At 41.6% G+C, this 17,897-nt stretch overlaps 1 long non-coding RNA gene across 1 annotated transcript; it reads right to left on the minus strand.

Annotated features, from left to right (window-relative positions):
• Positions 1 to 10,661: 10,661 nt before the first annotated feature.
• LOC116660469 lies at positions 10,662 to 17,621 on the minus strand. Its single transcript, XR_004316007.1, has 4 exons — positions 17,400 to 17,621; positions 16,468 to 16,552; positions 14,841 to 15,054; positions 10,662 to 10,869 (listed from the first exon to the last, which is right to left on the minus strand). It is a non-coding gene; the product is annotated as an uncharacterized LOC116660469 (long non-coding RNA).
• Positions 17,622 to 17,897: the final 276 nt, after the last annotated feature.

Below are 17,897 nucleotides of genomic sequence, written 5' to 3' on the forward strand. Positions count from 1 at the left end.
TGGTACCTCATTGACTCCATGGTGGTTCCTGGGGTGAGTAGAAGTGATGTTGGTGACTGCGCAGGTGGTCATACCTGGTGGGAGAGAGCGGGGATGTGGCAACATCAAGCAGACAGGGAGATGCTCAACCAGACAAGGAAGGAAGTGGGGAAGGATAGAGCCCACTGGTGGCTAGCCAGACTTCATCCCAAGCATGCTGGACTCACAGACAGGCTCGATGGGGCAATTTTCCAGCTAAGCACCATCTGCATGTTAAAATCCCTTGGGAGCTTTCCAAAGACACTTAGCCTGAGCCTCACCTTAAATCAATTAGATTAAAATTTAAGGCCTGTGTCTAAATAGATTTTTAAAAGCTCCCTAAGTATTTACACATACTGGGAGGATTTAAAGCTACAGGGTTAAAGGGAAACACAGAATACTCCCAAAAGAGACCCAAGAACTGTCATTCCTTCAGGCCATGCTATCTAGGGTTGAAGATGAAACAATCCATTTGGAAGTAAAAATCTCTTTTTCTTTTGGGCAGAAAGGGCCTAAATTTCCAATGGGGCAAGTGGAGGCCAGTGCCTCCTACTGACCACAGGAGAGATGGGCAGTACCTGGTGGGGCTGATGGCCTGGGACATGGCAGTGAGGAGACACAGACCAGGTGTGGGAAGAGCAGCAGCAGCAGCACAGGGCACTTCCCCCGACACCCGTCAGTCCCATGCTCACCCCCCCGCCTCCCACAGTGCATGTCCAGGGCCAGCCAGGAGGCGTGGGGGTGTCTACGCTCCCAGTGACAAAGTTGCTGGGGCTAGAGCTGATCCCACTGTGGTTGTTACTGAAGACTGACTTTTCCCTGTGATCGTCCTGGTCTAGGGAAATAAGGGTTCCATGCAGGGGTTAAGTTTGTTGTTCTTCATTAGCAGACTTGTCCTGGCTGGCACTGAAGCCAAGTTATGGTCTTTAAACATATGAGCTGAATTAGTTAGAAATTGTAGCTGAAAGTAGGTTGAATATGGGTTGGCGATGAAGAAGTCCACTCAGGATTTCAGCTTGGACTTTGTTAATACACTGGGGAGTCAAACTATCTAACAGAGAGTTAGCAACATATGAAAATGTGTAGGTTCTTAAAAAAATTTTTTAATTGAAGTATATTTGATTTATAATGTTAGTTTCAGGTGTACAGCAAAGTGATTCAGTTATACACATACACACGCACATATATTTTTAAATGTCTCTCTTTTAGAAATGTTTTCAAGAGTTTTATGTAGCCTATTTGACAGTACTTATAATTAAAAATATATAGATATTTATTCATTTACATAACATTTTTCTTTCCCCAAGACAACTTAAGCTGATTATGATTTCATATATAAATTCCTACATCAATTTTTTTGAAATTTTATATCTTGATCATTCACACTTTAAAGCATTCGAGAGCATCTTTATTTATATAGTTTTCTAGTAAAAGCTGAACTTGTAAGCATCCCCTTGAGGGATAATAGTAAGGTCTCATAAAGTGTTTTTCCCCTTTATTTTCAAAGCACTATCCTGAAAAGTCCATTTCCTGGCAAAGTACACTGCCCTGCTTGATTTGGGGCCCTTGGCTGGCCAAGATATCGGTTGGAGAAGTTGCACGAATCCAGGACTTTGAACCCTTCCACTCCTCTTCACAGTGAACTCAAAACCCAAGGCAATCACTTAATGCTCTTTTCCATCTTTAAACTGGTTTTCTCATTTCGCCAGCTTGACAAGTCTTCCTGTCTTAGGGCTCAATGCCGATGTGAATTATTAAAGACGAAACTAGTAGACTGATCTAGTGGAAAAATAGATTATAGGCTGCAGAAAGCTTTTAGCCCAGAACACAAAGTAAAGGGAAGCTTGGGCCTGAGGGAAAGATCAAAGCACAATCCAGAGTTCTTGCTTTCTAGACATGCGGTAGCAAACAGAAAACAACAGTTTTTATTTCCTCTTTAAGCACTGGCTTTGCTACCTAAGGGCTAATCAAGACAATCCCCAAAGCAAGCAGATAGCAATATAATATGTAGGTCATTTTCACAGCTATAGTCTCAAATCCAAATTGGTTCCTTACTTGCACAACACGTGTATTTTCTAAATTCTGTGGAAATTTATTTTTAGATATTAAGCTACTCTTATCTGTTTTACAGAATTAACTTAGTGTGGTTAAATTCATCATTCTTTGGATTTTTAATATTATTCATTGAAAAAACATGTTAAAATGCTTTTAAAATAAACCTAGCAGGATAGGGGTATCATCTGCTCCAGAAACCAGCCCTGAGATGTTTCTCACGGCTGTTGACCCAGGGCTGGAGAGGAGAAGGTTCAAACCTAACTGCATTCTGAGCTCAAGCACCTTTCCATCAAGCATCTCTAGTTTTTAAATATAACCTATGGCTTTGGAGAAAATCAATCAGTGATCTGAATTGTTGGATATGCAATTTAGATATTCCAGATTCTTTTTTTTTTTTTTTCATTTTAAAAATCCAAAACTGCCTGAGAATATTTGAATCCCAGCAAGAAAAAGGCCAGTGCTATTTTGGGCTGTCTCTGAAGACTATCATAGAAAAGGGAGGGAGGAGAATGGAGGTAGACACATCTGGGATGCTATTTTTGGGCTCCTGGACTCCAGAAATACTCTGGAAAGCTGGAAAGAGACCAGAAGTGTGAAAGGAGATGATTAATGAGTCAAGTTGGGCAGAATTATAAGAATGACTGGGTATGACATGACTGAGAACTTGAAAACCAGGAGAACTGGGAAAGGCAAGAAAGAAACCCCTACTTTATTATTCAACAGAGGGGACTGAGACAGGCAGGAAGCAGGCAGAGCACAACCATTAAAAGAATGACACAGCAATTAGCACCGTGATGGCACAAGATTCAACTCCCAGTAGACCTTGACCTTCAATATAAGCTCATTGTAATGGCACTCCCACAGGCATCATGACAGTTTCAAGGCTGACCATAAAAGGTCAAATAGTGGATGGTGGCCCAGTTCCTGGGAATCCCAGCCCCTTCCCCAAAGTAGTTGAAATAATCTTCACACTTATTAGCGATATGAAGTCACCAAGACCATAAAAACTAACAATCCCACATCTCATGGCCTTTCTCTTCCCTTTTGAGACAGCCTGCACTCTGCCCATGGAGTGTGTATCTCTCTGAATAAATCTACCTTCACTCTACTATGGCTTGCTTTTGAATCCTTTCCTGAGAGGAAACAAGGACCCTCACTTGCTGGGACATGGAACATGGCCATCCTCTCACCCCCTTTTATCCTGTATCAGGACCACACATTTAAATGAACTAGAGCTAAAACTACATTTAAAAAAAAAGACTTTTATTGGGTCTGAATTCTGCAAGAACCTTGAGGCTGTGGAACAGACATTCTGGAGACATCAGTGGCTCTCAGTCCCAGCTGCATATGAGTTTCCCCAGGAAAGCTTTTAAAAATACCCAACCCTCATCTTCAGAAGCATTGGGGTTGCCCAAGAACAACTCTCCACACTGCGAACATCTGTAGAGATTACATGATACTTGTAGATTACATGAAAACACACTCTTTAAAGTAACACTCAAGTCACAGCCACTTTCAAATAGCTGCTATGATACATTATTGGAAGGGAAATCTTAAAGGTATTTAAATGGTTAAATATGGAAACTTTTTATTTTAACTTGAAAAATGGTAACAGTAATGATTTATTGTGCTGTCTTTTAACAATGATTATTTAAACAAAACTAAGAAGACGTTTGTACTCTATAGATCCGTGTTTCTCAAACGTTAATCTGCAAAGGGATCATCTGGTGGATTTTAGGATGAAGATGATCTGGTAGATCTGAGTGGGGCTTGAGATTCTGCTTTTCTAACAAGCTCTTAGGTGATGCTGCAAATGCTGAAACTCGTCCGGTGGAGCAGTGAGGCTGCCATATGTTAAACAGCCTCCTTTTCCGTGTCCTCTGACCTGAAAAGCCTCCAAAAATGATTTCTACATGAGATTTGGCACATTCATTCCCAATCCAAGAAGGTGGAGTTGGAGGAAGAAAGACTTCTTTTTTAATGCACCATGAATGTCTCAACATTTACCTTAAAGACGTATGGGTCATGGGGAAATTTCATCCCTGCCATTTCCAAAAGGAGTCAATTCATGTGTTCCCAAGTTGTGTCTTGACTTGAAGTAAAATGTTAAATGCCACAAATAATAAACTATGAGCATGCCAAAAAAGCAGCAATTTCTTTCTGGATGAGTCTGGAAACAACTCCAGCTGGGTTTTTTGTCATAAATGCAGTCCTGGTCTGCACTCTTCACTAATGTTGTTACCAAAGGCAAATTCATGTACTCAACACACTGCGAGGCCAAACAAACTGAAACATCGGAATTTGGAGCAAAGAAAGGTTTATCGCAGGGCCTAGCAAGGAGGATGGGGTGGCTCATGCCCGAGAAAACCCTGATCTCCCCGCAGAGTTTCTGCATATTTAAACATAAGGGGTGGGGGGGGTCGCAGGGTACACACTTAGCTATGCACAGTTCTCTGATGGGTTGATGTTGAGGTAAGAAGGTGGTCAACACCATCAACCCCTTGGTGCCAGATGGTCTGAGGGTCACGTGCTCTTGATCATCAGGTAGTTAATTTCTTCCCTGTGGTGGTGATTTTTAGCATCTGAAAATCTCAGGAAATATACATGAGATACTATGATCTGGGTACTTCAGAGAGGAGCTGCAGCAGACTATATGGGGGAGGGATCTGACCCTGGAGGCCCCACAGGGTCCTGCTCAGTTACAACATTTGGTGGTACCTGTGTGATAAAGCAGTAAATATGCCACAGGGAAGGCCAAGGGAGGCCAGGAAGCCAATGTACTTGGAGCTAACATTTAAAAAACTGATTCTGATCATACACCGTACCTAAAGATACTGCATGTAGCCCTTGGGAAATATTTTCTTTTTTCTTGACAGAAGTGAATTAAGTGAATTAAACAAACACAGATTCTCCCCTTTTCTATAAGAAATAGACTACTGCAGACAAATTTCTCCTCAAGAATTTGGCCCTAAACAAGACTTTCTTTAAAATTATAAATCCTTGTCAACTTTTAGTTTAGTGGGTTTTTTTCCCCTTTGGGACTGCATTTTTCGACCTGTAAAGTGTCTGGGTGTTACACTTTCAAATGCCTTTCATTTTTAGGGCAAGGAACAGACTAATTTAAAATGCAAAGTATTTCAAATTCATGATGACTATGCCAATGTGACATTAAGATGTTCTTAGAGTCCAATAGAATAAAAGAATAAGTGAACAATGTTTGATAAGCTAGTCAAAATTCAAGAGGAAGTAATGCGATTTTTCTATTGGGTATTTTTTTTTTTCTACTTGTGTTCCCAAGTGTTCACAGTCTTTCATATTTCAAAGGCCATATGAGAGTTATTTAAAGGGTAGTAGAAACTGTCCTGGACTTGTGTTCTTTCCAAAGTTCCCTACTAAAGGGATTAGAAAAAGATCTTCCTTCCCTGCATTTCTGTCCCAATGGCTTTCGCTTCCAACAATCTACAGAGAATGTCTGTATCTGTGTGTCCAGAACAGTAGCCACCTGAACACTTGAAATTCGGCTTGTCCAAATTGAGGTGTCCTGTGAAGTACAAAATATGTTCCCAATTTCCCAGACTTAGTATTAAAAAAGATAAAATATCCTATTAGTAATTTTTATATTGATTTCATGTTGAAATAATAATATTTTGGATATACAAGGTTAAGTAACATGATTAATTTTCTTCACTTAAAAATTTTTTAATGTATTTATTATTGTATTGTTTAATTATTTTATTTTGGAAGAGGGAGTAGGTAATTAGGTTTATCTATTTTTGGAAGAGGTACTGGGGATTGAATCCAGGACCTTCTGCATGCTAAACATGTGCTCTATCACTTGAGCTATACCCTCCCCCCTAATTTTTTTCACTTTTTGATTTTTACATTTTTAAAAGTGACTACTAGACAATGTGAAATCACATTTATGGTTTGCATTTAATTTCTCTTGGACAGAGCTCTTGTTTCATAATTATCTAAGTTACTCACTTTGGTTTTGGAAAAATAGTCTATTTACTGAACATTTGCTCTCCCTAAGCTAAGCACTTTGTCTGTATTAACTCAATTTAATTATCTCCACTTTACAAAGGAGGATATTGAGTTGACAGAAGTCAGGTAACTCGCTCACTCAAGTTACACTTCTAAGTAGAAGAGATGGGTTTAAACTGATGTGTGTCTGAAACTAAAGCTCATCTCTCAGCCAAGGTGTCACCAGGCCTGGATCAGGGTGAGGTGAGGGAGCAATTCACCTTGGGTGCAAAATGTAAGGGCCCTAAAAACTCAGTAAGTGAGATATATAATGTTGTAGTGGAATTTAAAAAAAAAATCAAAATTAGTGAAAAAATTCATAATGAACAAAAATATTAAAATTTTAAATAAAGACAGAATTTGTCTCTGGATTTGCATGATACAGCTTCCCCCTCATCACCCCAGGCTTGGCCCTGACAGTCAGCCCACCTTGCTGAATGACTGCTCACTTCTGTGTGAATTACACTCCCAAATGTACTGCCAGCTCATGGAGGGAGGGCCTAGACCTCACGTCTCAGAACTGCTCCTCCCAGGGCCCAGGCCTAGTGAAAACTAAGATCCAGGGGGCCTTTTATAAATACACGAATGGTAAAAAGACTAAAAGGAAACAGACTTAAACATTTGAGCTATTTTCCCTCTCTGTGTAGTGGGGCCGGGGTGATTTCCTCATCACTTACCTTATATGGACAACTTTTACAAGTGAAACCGAACTTTAACATTTCTGCTGAATAAGCTCTGAACTTGCTTTGAAACTGTGGGGCAAGCACATCTGGCTGAGAAAGGCGCTTAAAACAACCTTCCGCAATGAATGAAAAGCCATGACTTTCACAGCCAGACTCAACAAATCCAGTGTGCTGCTGGGAAATCCTAGCCTGTTCATTTTACTCCCATTGTTCAATGTGTGAATCACAGGGTAGACCTTTTACCAACAGGCCTTTCCAAACTGACTGTGTGACATGGGCCTGTAATTGTAACCGAGCAGGACTCGGAAGGGCCTCCAGGGTCAGATCCACCCCCAAATCCTCCACCGCAGCTCCCTTCTGAAGTACCCAGACAATAGTATCCTATGTTTATTTCCTGAGTTTCTCAGATATTAAAAACCACCACCAAGGGGAAGAAATTAACTACCTGATGATCCTCAGCATGTGACCCCCAGACCTTCTGGCACCGAGGTGTTGATAGTGTTGACCACCAGCTTACCTCAACATCAACCCATCAGAGAACTGTGCACAGCTGATCGTGTATGCTGTGACTCCCCCCACCACTGCCTCACCTGGCCTTTAAATATGCTTTGTTAAAACCTTTTGGGAAAGTTTGGGATTTTCTTGGGCATGAGCCACCCCATCCTCCTTACTTGGCCCTGCAATAAACGTTTCTCTGCTCCAAACTCTGACGTTTCAATTTCTTTGGTCTCATGGTGCAGCGGGCACACAAACTTGCCTTGGTGACATAATCAGGGCTAAAGGACCTCAATCATTTCTCTGTATTAGAGGTTCTCCATCAGCAAGGCGCAACAGAATTTCCAAGAGACCTTTCAGATCTCTCCTCCCATTCCTCCCCCATCAAATGTACACAACCTTCAATATCTTTCTCTTCCTTTTCCTAGCTAAGCTCCTGAATAAATAACCCTGATTCCACTTCTTTACCTCCTTTCCCCGTTCAATTCACTCCCTTCTGACTCCCACCCTCTCTCAACACAGAAGCTACTTTTGTGATGTTTCCTTTTTGTCAAATCTAATGGATAATTGACAGTTTGCATCTTTTATGATCTCTTAGTTGCTTTGACACAGTTGACCATTGTCTCCTTTAAATGCTCTTTTCTTGGCTTCTTTCATTCCATATTCTCCTGGTTTTCATCCACATTCTTGGGTTGCTGCTGAGTTTCCTTCAAAGGGTTCCATAAAAGAAACACCTCGCGATCTCCCTCCTGCCTCCCCTGTCATAACGTCCTCCTGTACAGTGTCCCCCCTAAGCTCCCTTGTATATTTCCTTCTCCTTTGCAAAACTCAACTCCTACTATGGGTTTGTATTGCTCCCCCAGAATCCATCCCCTTCCCTACTGGGGGCACATGGAGGGCCGGTGTCATGGGCAGTAAAATAATTTACCAAAGACAAAGGGTAAAAATAGGAAAGGAGTTTATTAGGTACACTGTCCCAGATGACAGCAGGCCACACAGACAACAGGTGCCTGTGTGAGCATCAAGGGTGAATGTGCAGGGTCATTGAGGAAGGGGCTATGAACACAAAGGGACAAGGGAACAGATTTTTGCTTGGCTATAAGTGAGGTAAGAGAGTTAGGGTCCATGAAGAGACAGTAGATTTATAATTCCGATAAGGACAAGACACGGCCTGAGACGAGTCAGCCTGAGCTACAGTGAGGTTAGCCATTTCCCGGGGCTGTTCATTCTGTTAGGGCAAATGCAAGCCAGAAAAGGGTGTATCTTTTTTTTTTTTTTTTTTTTTGACGGTTTGCAGGTGAACATCTGAGAGCCCAGGAATGGGGATCATAGTGCCTTGGCAGGCACCAGCTGGCACCACATTCCTTAAATTCAAATTACTCAACCAAGGGTAGCATCAACAGGATGACCAGAACTGGGGGGTCCAATAGCCATAATAGATTATTCTACTGAAGTCATCTTTCTTTGTTTGCTCTTCCAATCACTATTAGCCTTTGTCCAGCCCATTCTCACCACTGTCGCCTCAGTGTCTGGAGGAGAACCTGGCACCTATCAGAATACATCGGGATGATTTTGGTAGGAAGTAAGACAAATTCCAACTCCTAAGACCTAAACAGAAGAGAAATGTAGCCTCTCACAGGGCTGGAAATCCAGCAGACAGTGTACCAGCTGCTCCACGTTGCCGGCAAGAACTAAGGTTCCTTCAGATTCATTACTCACCTATCCTCCAGGGCATCTTCACCGCAAGGCCAGTTCCATTCATCAACACGGCAGCCGATGGAAAGCAAGGGAAATGACATTGCTCCCTCATTCAAGAAGAAGTGCCTGTGTCTCTAACTAACAGTGGATAATCCCCAATAAATGGCCCACTCATTTTATGTGCAGGGGGAAAGGAGCACCTATTCGGGGTACTTTTAAATTTGGGGAGGTATTTTTAAAATTGTGGCAACATACATATAACATTCAATTTACCATTTCAATCATCTTTAAATGAGAAGCTCACTGGCATTACTGCGCATTCACATTGTGCAGCCGTCATCACGAGCCATCTTATCTGGAGTGCTTTACCCACGTGTGACAATATATAAAGCCAGTCAGCTGTCACATATGTAACATAATTACAGAAACTGTAGTGCCCAGTTTAAGAAAAAAATATCATTGAGATTTTTCTGGGTGTGAATCTCTCTTTTTATTTCCTTTAAGCCAAGCCCTTCTAGGAGCAAGTTTTCAAACTTCTCCAAGTAACGCTCTCTGTCTTACAAATTCCATTCTGCTTGTCTGCTCCCCAATACCTGGTACTATTCACCTCCCAGCCCCTGAGGAATCAAGGTCTTTTCTGTGTGATTCTCAAAGTCTTGTCCTGAATGTCAGGGAGAAAAAAGAATAGAATTTCAGAAGCCTTCTGAAAACTGTTTATTGAATGCATGGCTCTTCCAAGCGCCTACAATTTTCTTCTGACTGATTCAAGTGGCCCAAACTCCAAATACTAATCCAAAAACCGTTAAAGGCAAAAGCTAGTTTTCGTCCCTTTGTGGTGCAAGCTTCTAGATGCTTCCTAGCTCTGCTGTTACCCTTCCTCTTGCTGATTCAAATCTGTGTTTCCGTCCCCTTGGCTTATCTGCTATTTTTAGCCCAGTGCCTGTCCTTTGGATTTGTCAGTCACATTTATCCCAGATTAAACCCTCAGCATTTTCTCAAAGCTTTGCTTAAACTCTGACCTAGCAGGTCCTGCCCTCAACTGCCTTGGGCTGCCAGACTCTTGAGGACCAAATCCCTTTCCTTGCCCTACACGTGGATACTTCTTCCCTTTCCGTATGCCCCTTTCTGTTTAAATTCCTTCTTTTAAGCTATACTGATCAGTATGAGACAGTCTAAACACTACCCACCCCCTGTTCATCACCTATTATGGAATCATCTACACAAGGAAGCATTTGCATTCACATGATATAAAACTCTCTTGGCCCTCCCAGTCTGGAGGGACAGGCTCGGCTCAGGCTAACCAAGCTGGTTCATAGTAACTGGCCCAGTCCCTATTGGGTTCCCCTTGAGTTAGGTGAATCTCCCTAAATGAAGATCTGGCTCACTCCATAGAAATCAGTATATGAGCTGATAACCAACTGAATGGGCTGAATTCAGGCTTGCCTGGTTTTTAACATCTAAAGGGCTTCTTTACATAGAAAGTTGGGAAAGTAATAACATCAATTATTAAGAAAGAACAACACAGCCATTTAGACCAGAGGAGGGTGAACTATTTCTGCACTGAGCCAGACAGGAGATAATTTTGGCTTTGTGAGCTTTTGAGCCTCCCATTGAAGCTACTCAACTCTGCCTTTGTCGTGTGAGAGCAGCCCCAGGCAATACTGAATGAGTGGCATGGCTGTGCTCCAAGAAACCTTTTATTTACAGAAACAGGTGGTGGGCCAGACTTGGCTGATGGGCAGTTGTTTGCCAACCACTAATCCAGATGACCAACAGACAGGCTGATAGAGCCCCCCACCCCTGCCCACAAGCTGACCAGGCCCCCTCCCCTTGGGCCATAAGATGTGTCTGGAGGATGAGAAGGCACGAGGTCCCATTTGATGGAAGGTCAGTTTCTCTGGTGGTAAACAATATGAAACACTTATATTAAAACAAACCTGGCTATTTTATGGGATAGAATATAACACTGGACCTTGCTGAAACAGTTTCTCAGAAATATGTTTTTTTTTTAATTGAAGTACAGTTGATTTACAATATTGTGTTAGTTTCAAGTTTACAGCACAGAGATTCTGTATTATGCTCAACTATATGTTATTACACACATATATACCACCCATACCACAGCAGAATTCAGATTATACCCCATTATAGGCTATTACAAGATAATGGCTATAATCCCCTGTGCTATGCTGTATATTCTTGTTGTTTATCTATTTTATACACACTAGTCTGTAACTTTTAATCCCATACTCTTAATTTATCCTTCCCCTTTCCCTCTCCCCTTTGGTAACCACAAGTTCATTTCTATATCTGTGAGTTTATTTCTATTTGGCATATACATTCATTAGTATTATGTTTTTAAATTCCACATATAAGCAATTTCATATAGTATTTGTGTTTGACATTTCACTAAGCATAATATTCTCTAGGTCCATCCACGTTGCTGCAAATGGCAGTATTTCCTTCTTTTTCATGGCAGTGTAATATTCCACTCATTCCATATATATATATATGTATATATGTCACATCTTCTTAATTGGAAACCCGTTTTTGACTCTACTCTGCTATTAGAGGAACCTGGGTGGGAAGGTTTGAGAACTGCAGACTGGGAGACATTTCTATAACTAATGACTATGTGGGAACACCGATGTGGGCTTGCCTGATCGCAGTGCCTTCATTTCCCCCATGATGTCTGAAACATGGCTAGTACTGCACCTGTTGCCTTGTCCTGAGACTCACAAGCTTTGTGCTCTTTTGGGATTTCACACTGGTCCCTGCCCGCTGGCCAGTGAGACTCACAGACTCTCTTTGTACTTTCCCAGAAGTATCCAATGACTTCAGCATGGTGTCCTGAAGTTTCCTGCTGTTGTTCTGCAGAAGCTGCTGCCATTATCAGGTCTTTTTGGGCTTATCACTCACCTGAATATTATACAGTCTATCCTCACTATTCGGAGTCTATATCTGTGATTTCACCTACTCACTACAATTTATTTGTAACCCCCAAATCAATACTCATAACATTTTCACGATGGTAGCAGACATGTGCAGAGAGGTGAAACATTTGAGTTGTTGGGTTTGCAAGTTCCCAGCTGAGGTCAAACAAGGTGACCTGTGCCTTCTTACTTCAGTTCTCACACTGTAAACATGTGGCTTTTGACAGTGTATTTAATGTCACATTTCTCACATTTTTGTGCCTTTTTGGGTGATTGTGCTGTTTATAATGGCCTCCAAGCATAGTATTGGCTGTCTAAAGTGTTCCTGAGGGAATGAAGGTGGTGACATGCCTGATGGGAAAGTACATGTGTTAGATAAACCACTCAGACATGAATTACAGCACTGATGCTCATGAGTTTAATGCCAATGAATCAATAATATATATTAAATAAAATGCCTTAAACAGAAAAACACATTAAAAAAAGGTTATGTATTGATTGGTTGTCCAAAATGCCATGAGCTGAAGCTCACAGAGACCTAGTTCTGCATTTCCCCCAGGGCCAGTGGCTCAGTATTTGCTAATTCAGTGTTCAGTGACTTTGTAGAATGAAGCTACCACAAAGAACAAGAACCCACTGTAATTCTACCCCAGGACCCTGTTAGCCTTGGGCTCAGTGTTGGCCACACCCAAGGCTGTCCCATCATTTTGGCTCCAGCTTGTCTAAGGCAGGTCCTGGAAGTCTTGGGACATCACCTTAGAGGTTGTTAAAAATACAAAAAACCAGGCCCCAACCCAGATGTAATGAGTCAAAATCTGTATTTAACAAAATTCCAGGGTGATTCACATTTACATTGAAGTTTGAGAAGCACTGCTTTAAGGCACCTCCATCAGGGCCACAGTTACCTCACTGTTTTTTGTTTTTTTGGGTTTTTTTTTCCTGGTTACACTAGAAGCACCTTTAGTTTTCATATGTCAAACACCTGATCAATTACATATTTGTAGTCTGGTACATCCATCCACCCACTCACTCACCAATTCATTAATTCAATTAGTAGCTTTTTTTCCTTTTTTTGAGGTTCCATCTATTTAAAATAGCTAAGACATGGAAACAACCTAAATGTCCATCAACAGATGACTGGATAAAGAAGCTGTGGCATATTTATACAATGGAATACTATTCAGCCATAAAAAATAATAAAAATAATGCCATTTGCAGCAACATGGATGTCCCTGGAGAATGTCATTCTAAGCGAAGTAAGCCAGAAAGAGAAAAAAAAAATCATATGATATTGCTTATATGTGGAATCTTAAAAAAAGAAAAAGAAAAAGATAAACAAACTTATTTATGAAACAGAAACAGACTCACAGACATAGAAAACAAATTTATGGTTACGGAGGCAGGGCGGGGAAGAGGGTGGGAAGGGATAAATTGGAAGTTTGAGATTTTCAGACACTAAGTAATATATATAAAATAAGTAAACTGTACAGCACAGGGAACTATATTCAATATCTTGTAGTAACTTATGATAAAAAAGAATTTGAAAATGTATATATGTATGTTCTTATATGACTAAAGCATTGTGCCGTACACCAGAAATTGACACAACATTGTAAACTGACAATAAGTAAAAAAAATACATCAAAGTCAAAAAAAATAAAAGACCCCCACTCTTTATGGGAGACAGCCTGCAAACCAACACCATAAACTACCAAGGAATGATGGGAACAGATCCACGAAAGAGGCACAAAGGTAGCACAGAGAGTAACATGAGATGGACATGGCCTGTGACCACTTCCTGGAGGAATTATTTTGAACACAAAACACCTTTAATCCCTGTCAACATGATTTACCAAAGAAGAAGGCAGTTAAAAAAATTCATTAATCCTTTCAAATCTAATATGTAACATTCTCTGCCCATAAACACCGCAACTAGATTATAATCATTTCCTACACGGAAGCAAAACATAACAGTAATAAAAGGTGTGTGCCTTAGGAATAACAGACGATGTATGCAGAGAGAAGTGAAGTTTTGTCATATCTCCATCTTTCAAGTGACTTTTGGTCCAGCAAAATAATCTCATTTTCCTTTCCTTTCCTTAGAGATTCTGAGGATTCTGCACAATGTGAACATTTGGATCACTTTTCTGATCTACTCTGAGCTAGTGGGATTCTCATCAGGTCAGAACTCAGCAAAGGAAATTAACTTTTTTTTCTCTATGTCTTTCCAGAAGTCATGTTTATTTCCTCTCTTGTGTTAAATTCTATGATAGAATTGTAAAAAAAATATTGAATCAAATGAGCTACTGAATTGCTGGCCCCCACAATCACTTAGACCTTTGAGCAAAGCCTTCTCCTTGGAGTACAAGAAAGCTTCAATGTAGCTTGCCCTCATTTTTCACTGCTTGTCACGAAAAATGCCTCAAAGCTGGTCTGTATTAGCCTCTCGCGCTTACAAATGAGAAACCTGAGGCACTGGAAGGTAAAGTGATTTTCTGTTATGAGTCAGCAGAGCCCTGGAAAGCCAGGAGGGAATATGAGCTGCAGGCAATTTGGGGTAAGACGGTTGTTAAGTCAGTGAGTGACCTTATGAAGAGGTAAATTTGAAATTAAAAGCTATAATTAACTCTCTAAGCTGAAGTTTTGTTCTGTCCTATTCATTTTTGGAAGAATGAAAACGTTCTTATAGTTTCCAGAAATAAGGAAAGGAAGGCTGAGGGGAAATGTGGAATGTCTGTGAGTCAGGCACGTGTTATGAAGCCTTGCTAATACCCCGACAGGCATTATGACATGGATGTGCATTGCAATATATGTATGTTGAGGTAGGAGTGAATGCTATGGCTAGCAATATGAGTGATTATATACATATACTCCTGGGTAAACGAGCCTGATTCATCCGAAAGATATATATAAATAAAGACTCCTTGCAACTTACTTCTCTCATTGTAGGAAGCAGGCACATTATCAACTGATGGATTTTGAAGTGTGGACTAAGACTGACAACCCAAGATGGCAATTCAAGAAGATAGAGAGTGCGAGAAGCTGGAGTGGCTGGGAGCTGGGAGAGCAGGACTGCAGACTCAGCTCGCCTTCTGACTCGCTGTAGGCGAATCTTCCTGGGCAAGTCCTTTCCTGTCTGTTTCCTCCATCTGCAATGAAGAAAGGGAACTGGACTCAGTGGGATCCAGCGGCCCATACAGCTTGGTGCTCTCTGACCATACATTTGCATGACCCAGTCCCACTGGAGTCCCAAGAAAGACCACTGTAGCCGCCACCTGCAGACCGCCCCTGGGCAAACATATTAATGGGCTGCCAGTGACACCCTACACACTCAGTCCTCTTGCTCCTTTCCCTTCCCATGTAGTAGTGATCTCTGCTTCCCAGAGATGCTGTTTGCTAATGGAAAACTGCTCTGAGATTCCTCCCAGCCTGTAAGTCATTTGAGGTCTGGCAGATTGGAGTTCAAGTCCTGTTTTCCCCTAATGACTGACGGTGAGCTAATGGTAGTTCCACGCTTATTAGCTGTGTGACTTGGGCTCTTGTTAGGCCTCAGTTTTGTCATCAATTAAATGGGCATAATAACATCGATTTCACAGTTTTCTTGTATAGATTAAACATATAAGATAATGATACATGGTTCTGCCTGAAAGAATACCGGGTACATAATAGATTTAAAAAATGCTAATTCCTTCCCACTGTCTCCACACTGTGCTTAAAGATAAAAGGACAGTGCTCTCAAAGTTGAATCTTAGACAGCTTCGGGTGATGAGGGACAGATTCGGCTTCTCATCCTTGAAACCTCATTATGTAGGCAGTTATACATTCTGCTTCAACAGCAGGTCTAGACCTTAAGAACACAGCCAAGTCTCTCTAACAGACAGGAGACTTGGGCCTGTGCCAGCCACCTCTGAAGACAGAGTGAGAGCAGACAGCCACGGGCAGGCACGTTGCCCGTCTGATGGTCCATATTTATGCCATACCTGTGGTGCAAAAGAGCTAATATAGAACACAGAGATCCTTCCAATGTGGGCAGGAGGATCATGCAATGATGCTGATGTAATGCTTGGATGATCCAAAAGGAGCTGGTGTGGCCAAATCACCCAGAGAAAATGAGAACACATAGGCAGGATCACCACCCAGGAGAAAGGAGTAGGGTGTTGATGATGCCTACCTTAAGATATACAGAACCTTAAATATATGTGTTTTTTCTTTTTTGTATATTTAAGCCATTTACAGCAAGTGGAAGATAAGAAATGGACTGTCTGAGCTCAGATTTTTGATAAACAACATTCATGTGAAAGTTCCTAGGTAGCCATTAAATCTGATGATGGCACAAAGAACACTTAAGACAAGCTATCTGGGCAGTGTTTCTCTGCTGGGAGAACCTCTCATAGACAGCAAAAGCCCTGAGGTCAGATGGTGTTGCTCCAGTCTCCTAGGCTGAGTCTCCTCACTCCCCTCCCCCAACACACTTTTCTTTAGTTCTTGGTTTAAATGCTAAGAAAATCAATCATAGTAAGAACATGGCAAGAAAAGCTTAAAACGCTTTCTACAGCACTTACTTAAGTCTGAGCCTTCATTTTTTGAGAAGAAATCTACAACATAGAATGGCTGTGAACTTCCAGAAGCCACACACTGAAGTCATCACTGCAAAGAGAAACCAAGTTACCAGTCAGAGTGTTACCCCAAAATGGGAAGGGAAAAGACCCCAGTTCTTGTCTTATCCAAAAGATAAAAATTCAGATGGGAGATGGAGAGTTGTGTAGTGGAAGATTTTAAGGAATTTACTAGCAAAAGGAAAATACACCTCCAAGAATGAGAAGCAGGATGATCCAAGGGAGGAAAAGGTGACATCTTTGTTTGCCCCCTTCTCTTACACCCTTGCTTAGAGGTGGTCTTTTAATTGATTGACAGCTGTTGTCCCTGCAATGCTTAGTCATGTTCGGCCCCTTTTGTGCATGTCCTTACCCTTGATGCACACAGAAAACCCCACTGGGGGCCTAAGCCACAATGCTAATTATATTACAGTGAGCATTGAGTCATGTCCGGTTAGGTCCTTGTCACTGCCACGCAGTTGTGGCCATCAGGTTCCCACCAGTTTCTTGCTGGTGCTCATTTAGAGGAAGTATAGCCCCCTTATGTTGAAGGCAGCCATACTGCCATCTTCTGGACCATCCTCTCTCTCCTCCACCTATCTCCCCAGTGCTCCCACCTATCTAACTACCTAAAGAGAATTGGAGATGATTCTAAATGTGTTGCCAGTTTATTCTGTGCTGGGCACAAAGCTGGGACTGGACTACCATTTGCCAAGGTAGGTGCCCAAGGAGCCTAGCGGGCAAGACGTCTCAGACAGTACAAAACGTGGGGCAGAATGGTGCTACCCTGGCCATCACATTCACAGCACGCCCTTCCCTTCATCCTTTCTGAGCCTGAGGTGTGCAGAGTAACAGGTGACAACAGGATTTATCTTGGGACCTGTGAGCAAATTTCATACCTGGGAGCAGTCTTCTAACATCCCATTTCCATAGACTTCTGGCTCACACACCGTAGTTTGAGCATGGTGATGTATAAATGCTGCTACTGCTGCCACCAACATTTTCAGACCACTTGATGCTTTCTAAAAATGCCTACAATTAGGCAGAAGTGTTCCCTTCAAAACAAAGGAAATCAAAGCATCCTGCTAATTTTGTTCATTGTTCTAAAGTCTTGAGAAATTGACCAGGTAAAGGACTAATTCCTCCTGTTCTTAGGCAGAAATGGCCAGTCTTTAAAGCACAGTGATTGTCAATCACTTCTTTCTTTTTTTTAAGATTTCAATTCAAACAAAACATAGTTCTTGCCATGAATCAAGGTGACTTGGGCTTTCAAAGTCAGTGTTAGGCGTAAGGATTCTTGACTTGACTCTTATAAAGGACGGGATTATCGTTTGCAAATACACAGTGTGTAAGAACTACAGGATGAGTCTGGGACTGCATAGTTAGGTGATGTCATC

Source organism: Camelus ferus, chromosome 29, assembly GCF_009834535.1.
Source record: "Camelus ferus isolate YT-003-E chromosome 29, BCGSAC_Cfer_1.0, whole genome shotgun sequence".
NCBI classification, from domain to species: Eukaryota; Metazoa; Chordata; class Mammalia; order Artiodactyla; family Camelidae; genus Camelus; species Camelus ferus.